Source organism: Symphalangus syndactylus, chromosome 23 (assembly GCF_028878055.3).
Source record: "Symphalangus syndactylus isolate Jambi chromosome 23, NHGRI_mSymSyn1-v2.1_pri, whole genome shotgun sequence".
NCBI lineage: Eukaryota > Metazoa > Chordata > Mammalia > Primates > Hylobatidae > Symphalangus > Symphalangus syndactylus.
The window spans coordinates 26509966-26520340 of NC_072445.2; the positions used below are offsets into that span (position 1 = coordinate 26509966).

Consider the following 10375-nt stretch of genomic DNA (forward strand, 5'->3'; position numbering starts at 1 on the left):
AAGTTCTCGATGCCCTGAACTCTGGTTTTTTTTATTGCCAGGCGTGGCAGGAGTCTGTGGCCGCATTTGGGTGGCAGAAGCTCACCCTCGTTACGGTCTCCTCTATGACTATGTCATTCTGAAGGGGATCCACTTCATCGTTAAAGCAGAAAGGGTTAAATGCCCACGGAGACCGCAGGAGTGAAGGTCTGCAGTTGAACAAGATAAAGCAACAAGAACAAAATGACTCAAAACTGCTGTAACCATAACTCCCTTGCAAAGGATTTACCGTGTATTTTTCTTAGGGATTCTGATTTTTCTTTGGACGCCACTATCAACTCCATTCCTACTCTAGAAATTATTCTAAAGGATTGTTGAATGAGGAAAGATGGAATAAGTGTCTTTTCAGCTAAGCATATTAAAGCACTTAAGACAAAGGGGGTTCAGGGCATAAACGGAAGATCCTTGCTGTTTTTCACTGATATTTGGATAATTAAAGACCTTCATTAGCCTTGTATCCTACTGTTTCCCCATTCAGACCCCAGAGATTTAGCCTTTCTTCGTGTGCCCGTCTTGCTGTATTCTTATTCCTCTATGTCCATCCACCTAACCGTCGACTATTTAATGTAGGCAAATTTATTCTTTTAGTTTTTCTTTTTTGAGACAGAATCTCGCTCTGTTGCCCAGGCTGGAGTGCAGTGGCGCGATCTCAGCTCACTGCAACCTCCACCTCCCGGGTTCAAGCGATTCTCCTGCCTCAGCCTCCCAAGTAGCTGGAATTACAGGCACGTGCCACCACACCCGGCTAATTTTTGTATTTTTAGTAGAGATGAGGTTTCGCCATATTGGCCAGGCTGGTCTCGAACTCCTGACGTCAGGTAATCCGCTTGCGTTGGCGTCCCAAAGTGCTGGGATTACAGACGTGAGCCACCGAGCCTGGCCGGCAAATTTATTCTTTTACATATTTACAATGTAATATTTATCACGTGCCAGCTGTGTTTCAGGCACTGGGCCATTGCAATAGGAACGCAAGTATACAAACCATGTACAAATTAAGTAAATTAAACATATGCAAATAATCGAGATTGTCAGTTGCCATTGAGCTCCACAAACACTGAATGACATCAGTTTGCTAGATACTATGTTAGGTATTCCAAATTTAAAACCTTCAAAGACTTCTTGGGCCTGGAAAATGATACAGTCAGGAAGCAACTACAATGCAGAGTGGTAAATGCTGCTGTGGACATCAAGGGACATGCGAAAAGCATGTGCTGGTGGCATAGACTATTTTTTTGAGATATCTCCTTCATTCTTCACTCTTCTGCCAGTAGTCCAAGGCCAGGGTTCATCTCTGTCATCCCATCTAAGTTTTGCCTTTCCAGGTTTTAAAAGTTTCTAATTTAACTTGAGATTCCAAAAATCTTAAGTTTTACGCCACACTTGTTTGTATTGTGCTTACCCATCAATAAAATGTTTTAAGCCCATTTGACCAAAATATCTTTAAGTTCAGGCTTATATAACTGTCAAGCTATGCATTAAATATCAAGTGATTTTTCTTATTGTATGATTTAGTATGACGTTTTGCTATTTTTTCCCATCCCCCAAAGGCTGCCTTTTTACACAGTTCTTTGTTGATGTGTGTATCTTGGTTTCCATTATGGCATCACCACCCTGTATTGTAGTTGCTTTCTGATGGCATCATCTTAATCCTTGGGGTGTGTGTACCCCACTTTAAAGACCACCGCTTTAGGTAGTAAACTCCGTTGAAGGGGAAAACATGGTGAATTTTGCTCCTTATTGATCTGTAGATCTTAGTACAATCCCTGGCATATAAGGGCTCAATAAATACGTGTTAGATGAGTGAATCTGTGAACTGTCATTCCCCCTCACCATAACCATCACTTTTCAGCTCCAGAGTTCCAATCCTCTGTCAGATAGTCACATCCCAGGATTATTAGATTATTAACTCCTCTCAAACATGTTGGCAAGGTCATGTTCTCATTAGTTCTCAGTACATATAGATATGCAAATATATTATTTTACATATTACAATGTAATGTTTATCATGTGTCATATATCTCTGGGGGAAACTCCCTCCCACCCTAACAATTACTTCATATTTCTGCATCATTACACTCATGAGTAAAGCTGTCAGAAAAACAGTGGAACCGAAACAACTCCCCAACTTAACTGTGGGATTTTTTTCCAAATAAATCAAAAGAATACCTAGGATCCAATGCCAGGCTTACTAAATAACAGGGTTCAAGGAACCTGTTTTTGGTAGCATCAGAATCAGATTCCTGGCCAGCTGGGTTCTGGAAACTGTGCTGAATCCATCCTTGCCCTTCTAACCCACCTATCCAACAATGTGAGCCCAGATAAGGTACAGTTAACAAAACCCTGTAACTATTACCTGTTTGTTCATAGCATCCACATGGTAGTCCCCCAAGAAATGATTGTTGAATTATCTTCATTCAATAGCTAACTATTAATATTTTCTTCTTTCTCCTTCATTTATTTATTTATTTATTTATTTATTTATTTATTTATTTATTTTTGAGATGGAGTTTCGCTCTTGTTGCCCAGGCTGGGGTGCAATGGCACGATCTTGGCTCATTGCAACCTCCACCTCCCAGGTTCAAGCGATTCTCCTGCCTCAGCCTCCCAAGTAGCTGGGAGCGCCCGCCACCACACCCAGCTAATTTTTTTGTATTTTTAGTAGAGGTGGAGTTTCGCCATGTTGGCCAGGCTGGTCTTGAACTCCTGACCTCAGGTGATCCACCCACCTCGGCCTCCCAAAGTGCTGGCATTACAGGTGTGAGCCACTGTGCCTGGCCTTCTATTTGTTTTTAAATTCCGGTAACATTTTTCCTTTTGCTCTTAGTTTTCATCATTGAGCTCAAATCTCCTCAAACCACACACTTCTAAGTGTATTAGAAGGTTGCTTCATTATTGCTTTTGAAAAGGAAAGTATTTAACATCCTAGGCAATTTGTTTTATTGTTATAGCAGCTGCAGTTGAGTTAAAAAATATAATTGGAACTTTCATTAGAATACAATTCTGATTAGTGAAACTTGTTTCATTAGGAAGTATTTGCATGACGTAATGAAACACATCCTTCCAGAAAAGATATAAGCCAATGTTTGCCTCTGGACCTATCAAAGTTGACTAAAATATAGGCCAAGTAGCAGCTATTTTATGCTAAAGATGACACTGCAGTCTCTGTTGGTTCCTACGTTCTCCACCTCCCCCCACAATCCTTTTTTCTTCTGTTCTAATTTGTGTTTTCTATTATCTTGCTGCCCAGAATTCCCACAGGCCTGGCTTGTCTTTGTTGGAGGCAGAGGTAGATTAAAGGCAGTTTCTTGTCCTCCTCAGACCTTGGAGTCAGTTCCATACTTCCATTGTTACTTCTATTCCTTCTCTTCATTGCTGTTCAACAATATGTACTGCAGTTTACCTCTGTCCTTGTCCTTGAGTGTTCATCTTGATGAACACGAACTACTTGAAGACGCTGCCCATGCCTGGTCTGCTATATTGTTTTCTTAATGGCTAGCAGAATTTCTGGCAAATCACAAATGTTCATAAATATTTGATTAATGAATGAACAATTTGTACAATTTCTGGATTCTCTACCTTTTTCTTCTCCACTTCCTTTTACACTCTTTAGTACTCTCTCCAGAAGTGACTGGGCAATGAAAGAGATCTGCATCCCAGTCTTCTGTATCCACATTTGCTTTGCAGGTGATATCATCCCCTTTCATGTGTTTGGATTTCATCTATAGTCTGTTGACTTCCAAATGTATTTCTCCAGCCCACACATTTTGCCTGATTTTCAGACTTACATACTTAACTACCTATTAATGACTTCTCTAAATGAGATATATTCATAAATGAGATATCCAAAAGACATCTCAAATTAAGCATAACAAAAAATGAACTCTTAACTGGCCCTCAAACCTGATCTTCCACAGTAGTTCCCTGATTTGTAAATGACAATTCTATGGACCCAGTTTCTCAGATCAGACACCTTAGAGTTACCTTTAGCTCCTCTTTTTTTCTCACCTACTACATCCAGTGTATCAGCAATACTCTACTACTTGACCTTTGAAACATATCCAGAATGTGTTTGCTTTTTACCATCTCTACCTCATGACCACCTGGTTTAAGTCACTATTAACCATTGCCTAGAATGTCGTAATGGTCTCCTAACCAGACCTCTACTTCCGTCTTTGCTGCCTACAGTCTATTCCCAAACCAGGTGCCAGAGTGATCCTTTTAAAACCAAAGCCAAATCATGCCACATGTGTGCTCAATGTCATCTAGCAACTTCTCATCTCCCTGAGAGTAAAAGTCAAAATCTTTACAATGGCCTATAAGATCCTTCATGATTTTGCAACTTACCATTTCTCTGACTTTCAACAGCTACTCTGTCTTCCACCCACAATGGCCTCAAGAAATATCTTGAGCACATCAAGCACTAGACTGCCTCAGGGCCTTTGCATTTACTCTTCACCTCGTGCCTAGAATGATCTAACCCAGAAATCTCCAAGACTTACATCCTTGCTTCGTGCTGGTTGCTACATCACTGTGATTTTCTTAGGGATTTCCCCTGGATCACTCCCTTTAAATTTGCAATACCTCCCTCCTTGCCTTTCACACTCGGGAACACTTTATGTTTCTCCTTAGCACTGAACATTCTGGCATACTATAGATTTACTTTTTAATATTTGTGTGTTATCCCCACAGCCCCATAAGCTCATTGAGGACACAGACTTTGTTCTCATCACCACTGTTTCCCCAGCACTTTGAACACTGCCTGGCACTTGGTAGGAGCTCAATAAATACTTATTGAATTAGTAAAGGAACAAATGAATTAATGTAAAATTGAAATGCAAGTCAATAATATATGTTTTTACTAGGTATCATATGGCCAAAAATTAAGTCAAAGAGAAGGAAAGCTTACTAACTACAATAGTTTAAAAAATATTATCTGAGTATAATTTTTCTGTTCCCTGTTACAGTAGATACAACAAATTTCTCCTTTTGCCTTTCTGAAATTTTAAAATCTGAAAAATTAACGTGCTCCAAAGGAATATTTAACATTTTTAAAGTGCTATTAAAAAGACTGTAACTATACTTTTAATGAAAAAGAAACATTATTTAGTCTTAAATTGCTATGAATTTGGGATATCTTACCCTTTCTATGCATGCATCAGTTATCTTGAATATCAAGCACTTTCTCTTGACATAAAAACTGTTATATTTATTTCAATGATGAATCCAGGTTCGTAACAATTCTTTCCCTTATGCTTTCAACGTTATAATGAGACAAGCAAATTGAGCCACAGAAGAGTTAAGTGACATGACCAAGGCTGCACAGCCAGTTAGTGCAGAATTAGAATTTAAGTTCAAGTATCAGTTCTCCCTTTCCAACTTGGACGCGGCAGAATGGCTCCCGCAAAGAAGGGTGGCGAAAAGAAAAGGACCGTTCTGCCATCAATGAGGTGGTGATCCAAGAATACACCATCAACATTCACAGGTGCATCCATGGAGTGCGCTTCAAGAAGCGTGCCCCTCGGGCACTCAAAGAGATTCCGAAATTTGCCGTGAAGGAGGTGGAAACTCTAGATGTGCGCGTTGATAGCAGGCTCAACAAAGCTGTCTGCACCAAAGGAATAAGGAATGTCCCATACCGAATCCGTGTGCGGTTGTCCAGAAAACATAATGAGGATGAAGATTCACCAAATAAGCGCTATACTTTGGTTACCTATGTGCCTGTCAGCACTTTCAAAAATGTACAGACAGTCCATATGGATGAGAACTAATTGCTGATCCTCAAATACATCAAATAAAGTTATAAAACTGCAAAAAAAAAGGTCTCGTTTCTCAACTTCTTCATATGCTAAGATATGCTGAAGATAAGGTAAGATTTTAACCTAAGATAGATGGTCAATGTGTCTTTACTTTGCTGGTTATTAGAAGATACATTTCATAATTGATTTATTTTATTCTGTAACATATTAAATAGCTAAAGGTTTCCAGGATGTAAACAAAAGCATAAGATAAATAAACTTTTAGCCAAAAAACTACCTGTGAACAACTGACCAAGAACAGCGATGAGGTTTCTATTGTTAAGGAGTATGTTCTTGTTAAGTAGTATGTTCTGAAAGTGCGCTATGAGATTTTCTGGAGCCGGTGATACAGTCCAGAATATGCTTTGTGCTAATTCTATCTTTTGTAAAACAAAAGTTTTTTAAAACTTAGCCATAAGTGAATTAGTCATTCTAAGTTGTGCGATGCTTTAGTTCTCAGCATAATGTGTCATAAAAGGCCGTGCTTTTGTCCACCTGCAATATTAGACATGATTTTGCATGTCAAAAACTGGTAGTATAATTTATTTTCACAGTCTCAAATTCACTTTTTGCCAAGAGTGAATGTGGGATGTTAAGACTCAAGTGAAATTCTACAAGTTTGTGTTGCAGTTTAATTATTTTTGAAAACTATTTCTTGGCCTTTGATTGTAAAGCACTTTTTTCTCCCCAAATTCATATACCCCTTTGTGTCAAGTTCACTCAGTCAATTCTCTTTTGAGTTAAATAGCATTGCAGTGTTGCCTTCTAATCTGAGTGGTTAAATGACATGATTTGACTGTTACAGTCTTCTCTATAAGATGTATTTCAATAGAATGAATTAGGGTATAAAACGTAAAAGTTTTCAAATACCCGATGAGCATAAAATTGGGACAATTTTAGGTGGTTTAAAGTCTAGAAAATACAGAATACAATATGTTAATACTTTTGCATCTTGTTGATGCATAAGATTAACTTTTTTTTTTTTTTTTTCTGAGACAGGATGTCATTCTGTCATCCAGACTGTGGTGCAGTGGCACCATTTTGGCTCACTATAGCTTCCACCCTCCAGGCTCAAGTGATTTTCCCACCTCAGCCTCTTGCAGAGCTGGCACCACAGGTATATTCCACTATGCCCAACTTTTTTTTTTTTAATGTATTTTTAGTAGAAAACGTTGGCGAGGCTGGTCTCAAACTCCTGAGGTCAAGGGATCCACCTGCCTTACCCTCCCAAAGTGCTGGGATTACAGACCTGAGCTACGACGCCTGGCCAACTTCTACTGAGTTTTTGTTGTTGTTGTTGTTTGTTTTGCTTGGAGACCGAGTCTCACTCTGTTGCCCAGGCTGGAGTGCAATGGTGTGATCTCAGCTCACTGCAATCCACACCTCCCAGGTTCAAGTGGTTCTTGTGCCTCAGCCTCCCGAGTAGCTGGGACTACAGGTGTGAGCTACCACGCCTGGCTATGTATTTCTGGTAGAGATGGGGTTTCACCACGTTGGCCAGGCAGGTCTTGAACTCCTGACCTCAGGTAATCCGCCTGCCTCGGCCTCCAAAAGTGCTGGGATTACAGACATAAGCCACCATGCTCGGTCTTTACTGAGTCTTAATCTAAACATAATCTTTTCATTTTTCTTTTCACCTCCTCTGACCTCTTTTACTTCCTTGAATGTTACTTAGAACAATATGTTCCTTCCTTCTTTCCCCATGACCAAAGCATTCTGTGCAGGCTTTTTATCATTTATAATATTAATACTGTAATTGTTTTCTTATTACCTCTCCTCCCCAAGTCAAGTGAAGAATATGTGTCATTCATCTTTGCACCTCTAGCATGCTGTGACACGTACATAGTAGGCATTCAGTAAATGTTTATTGAGCTAGACTCTCAGAAGACCATTTACTTTCCTCATGATAAAGATAGCAAATAAGACTCAGGCTGTTTCAGGATGTGCAAGAAAAAAATGTTGGAGCCCGCAATTCATATCACAGTTTATTGTACTTTAATGACAAGATAGGCAGATTCTGACATGGCTCCCAATAATCTTTGCCACTTGATATTCATGCTGGTGGGTTGGACCTAGTAACTTGTTCCTAACAGATAGAATACGGCAAAAATGATGGAATGTCACCTCCTAGATTGTTAGAAAAGAAGGTTTGACCTCTGTCCTATTGGCACTCCCTCTGTAACTTCTTGGCTTTGCGTACTTTGATGAAGGAAGGTGCTATGGAACTGTCTACATGTCAAGGAACTAAGGTTGGGCTCCTGTCCACAGGGAGCTGGGAACTGAGGTTCTGAATCTAACAGTCCTTGAGGAACTAATCCTGCCAATCACCACATGAGTGAACTTGGAAGTGGATCCTTCCTCAGAAAAGTCTTGCGATTACTCCGGGCCCAGTATCTTGACTGCAGTCTGTGAGAAACCCTGAGGCAGAGAACCCTGCTGAGGCAAACGATGCCCCAATTCCTCATCTCAGAAACTTTGAGGCAAAAAATGTTGTTCCAAACCACTAGATTTTGGGATAATCTGTAATGTAGGAATAGTTAATACTTTTTAAAACAGAATCAGACACAGACGAACTGAAATAAAGTTTATTTACATTACTTATCAAAACAATCAAGGTATGCCTAGTGTTTGATAACTATGTCAATATACCGGTCACAAGAATTTACCTTTCCCAAAGCGGTTTTCTCATATCATGAAAAACATATACACATATGGGCATAGGTTGCCCAATTTCAAAAAGAAGAGGTCAAGGCAAGCGACCTGGAAAACAAATTAAGCTGCTTCTTCATTGATTAGGGAACTTACTGGTAAGGAACCCTCATTCCTCAACCTATGTCCCCCAAAGATCAGTAAACATTTTCTCAACTCGGGGGTAGTCAAGTGCCTCAATTTCTCACTTCATTTATTATTTTGAATTGAGGTCTTGCAGCTTACTATAACACAAACCAAAACACAGACATTATATGGGGAAGATGACGCATTGAACTTTCGTTCACTAATGAGTAGACCCAATTAGTTTATTAGATCAGCCAAGCAAGGAGTAACTAGACTGTGAAAGTCTGAAAGCCTGGAAAATTGTGTTGTGGTTAAGAAAAATTCCCACAGAGTAGGGATAAAGGGGGGCACAGTGGATGCATAGAATAGGCGTAAAAAGACAGAATTACTTTTCAGAAAACATTCATTCATGAATGAATTCACTTGTTAAATTATCCTCCGCACATAGCAAGAAATCTGGAAGTCAGTGGATGCTAAGTATGTGTTTACTGACTATTCTTTGGGAACTTGGTATGTGCTACGAATTGAGGTGATAAAACTTTTTACCAATATATGGTAAAAGGCGATGTGCCTTAGGAAGTGCAAAAAAAGTGCTATGGGAATCCACATGTCAAAGAGGATGAGGAAAGGGCATTGTAGCAGTAGGGCCTTTGCAAAGGCTGTATACCCTCTCCTTAAAACTGCTCACCTCTCCCCTTCCCAGGTCTCAATTGAGAAGTCATCGTTTTAAAACGACAGGTCTTTCCCATACCTGGCTAAAATCAGTTTCTCCTCTACTTCCTCTTCCTCAGCCACTACTTTACTTTGTCCACAGCACTTAGCACAATCTGTAATTGTTTTGTTTACTCATTTTTACCTCCTACCTTCCCTATTACACTTCAGGATGACAGAAGCAAGTCTACCTTGTTACTGGGGTGTGCCGGGCATAAAGTGTGCGTACATTTCTTTCTCTTCCTGTTTTTAGAGATGGGGTCTCGCTCTGTCGCCCAGGATGGAGCGCAGTGGCGCGATCGCCGCTCACTGCAGCCTCGAAGTCCTGGGCTCAAGCGATTCTCCTCCTTGGCCTCCCAAAGCGCTGGAATCAGGGGTGTGAGCCACCTGGCCTGAGTGACTGAATCTAAAATATGGAGTCAAAACGGGGTATTGATGTAGGGACAGAAAAAAACTGGGTGTCCAGACATGAATTCCAATCAAAGGAGCCGGGCCTTCTTGGCACGTCGCGCTCCGAGAACCCGGGAGGGATCCACAGAAGCGGGGACGCCCTTTGTCGCCGGCCTGAGGGGCGGGCGTGGCTTCCCTTTGCAACCCCTTCCCCCAGTCTTGACCGCAGGCCCTTGAGGGCCACCATCATTTCTGTGTTCCCGGAACGCGGTGGGCACACTCGCGCCAGGCGCGGGTACCAGGGCCTGCCCGGGGCCCCCTCCTCCACTCTCGCGGCGTGGAGACCGTTAACTGCCAGTGGCTCAGGGCGGTGCCGCCGCCACCCCAGCGGCACTCGGCTCTTCTCGCCCGCCCTGCGCCGCTCGGCTCCTCTCGCCCGCCCCGCGCCCTCGGCGGCCCCGCCCCGCACCCCCGCGGCGGTCACCCCATTCATCCCGCGGCCGCACCCACCAATCACCGCGCACCAACAGCGCGGCATCTGGCGATGGGGCGGGGCCTCGCGAGGCGCGCGCTCGCGCCCTCCCCGCCTTGAGCTCGCGCTCGGGCCGGGTAATTCCCGGGCAATGACCAGACCTCGTCCCCGCGCTGACCCTTCCTGGGGACAT

The 10375-nt window shown here is 41.9% G+C and overlaps 1 pseudogene; it reads left to right on the forward strand.

Moving 5' to 3' along the window:
• Window positions 1-5409: 5409 nt before the first annotated feature.
• On the forward strand, window positions 5410-5807 carry LOC129473396 (large ribosomal subunit protein eL31-like; annotated as a pseudogene).
• The last annotated feature ends 4568 nt before the right edge of the window (window positions 5808-10375 follow it).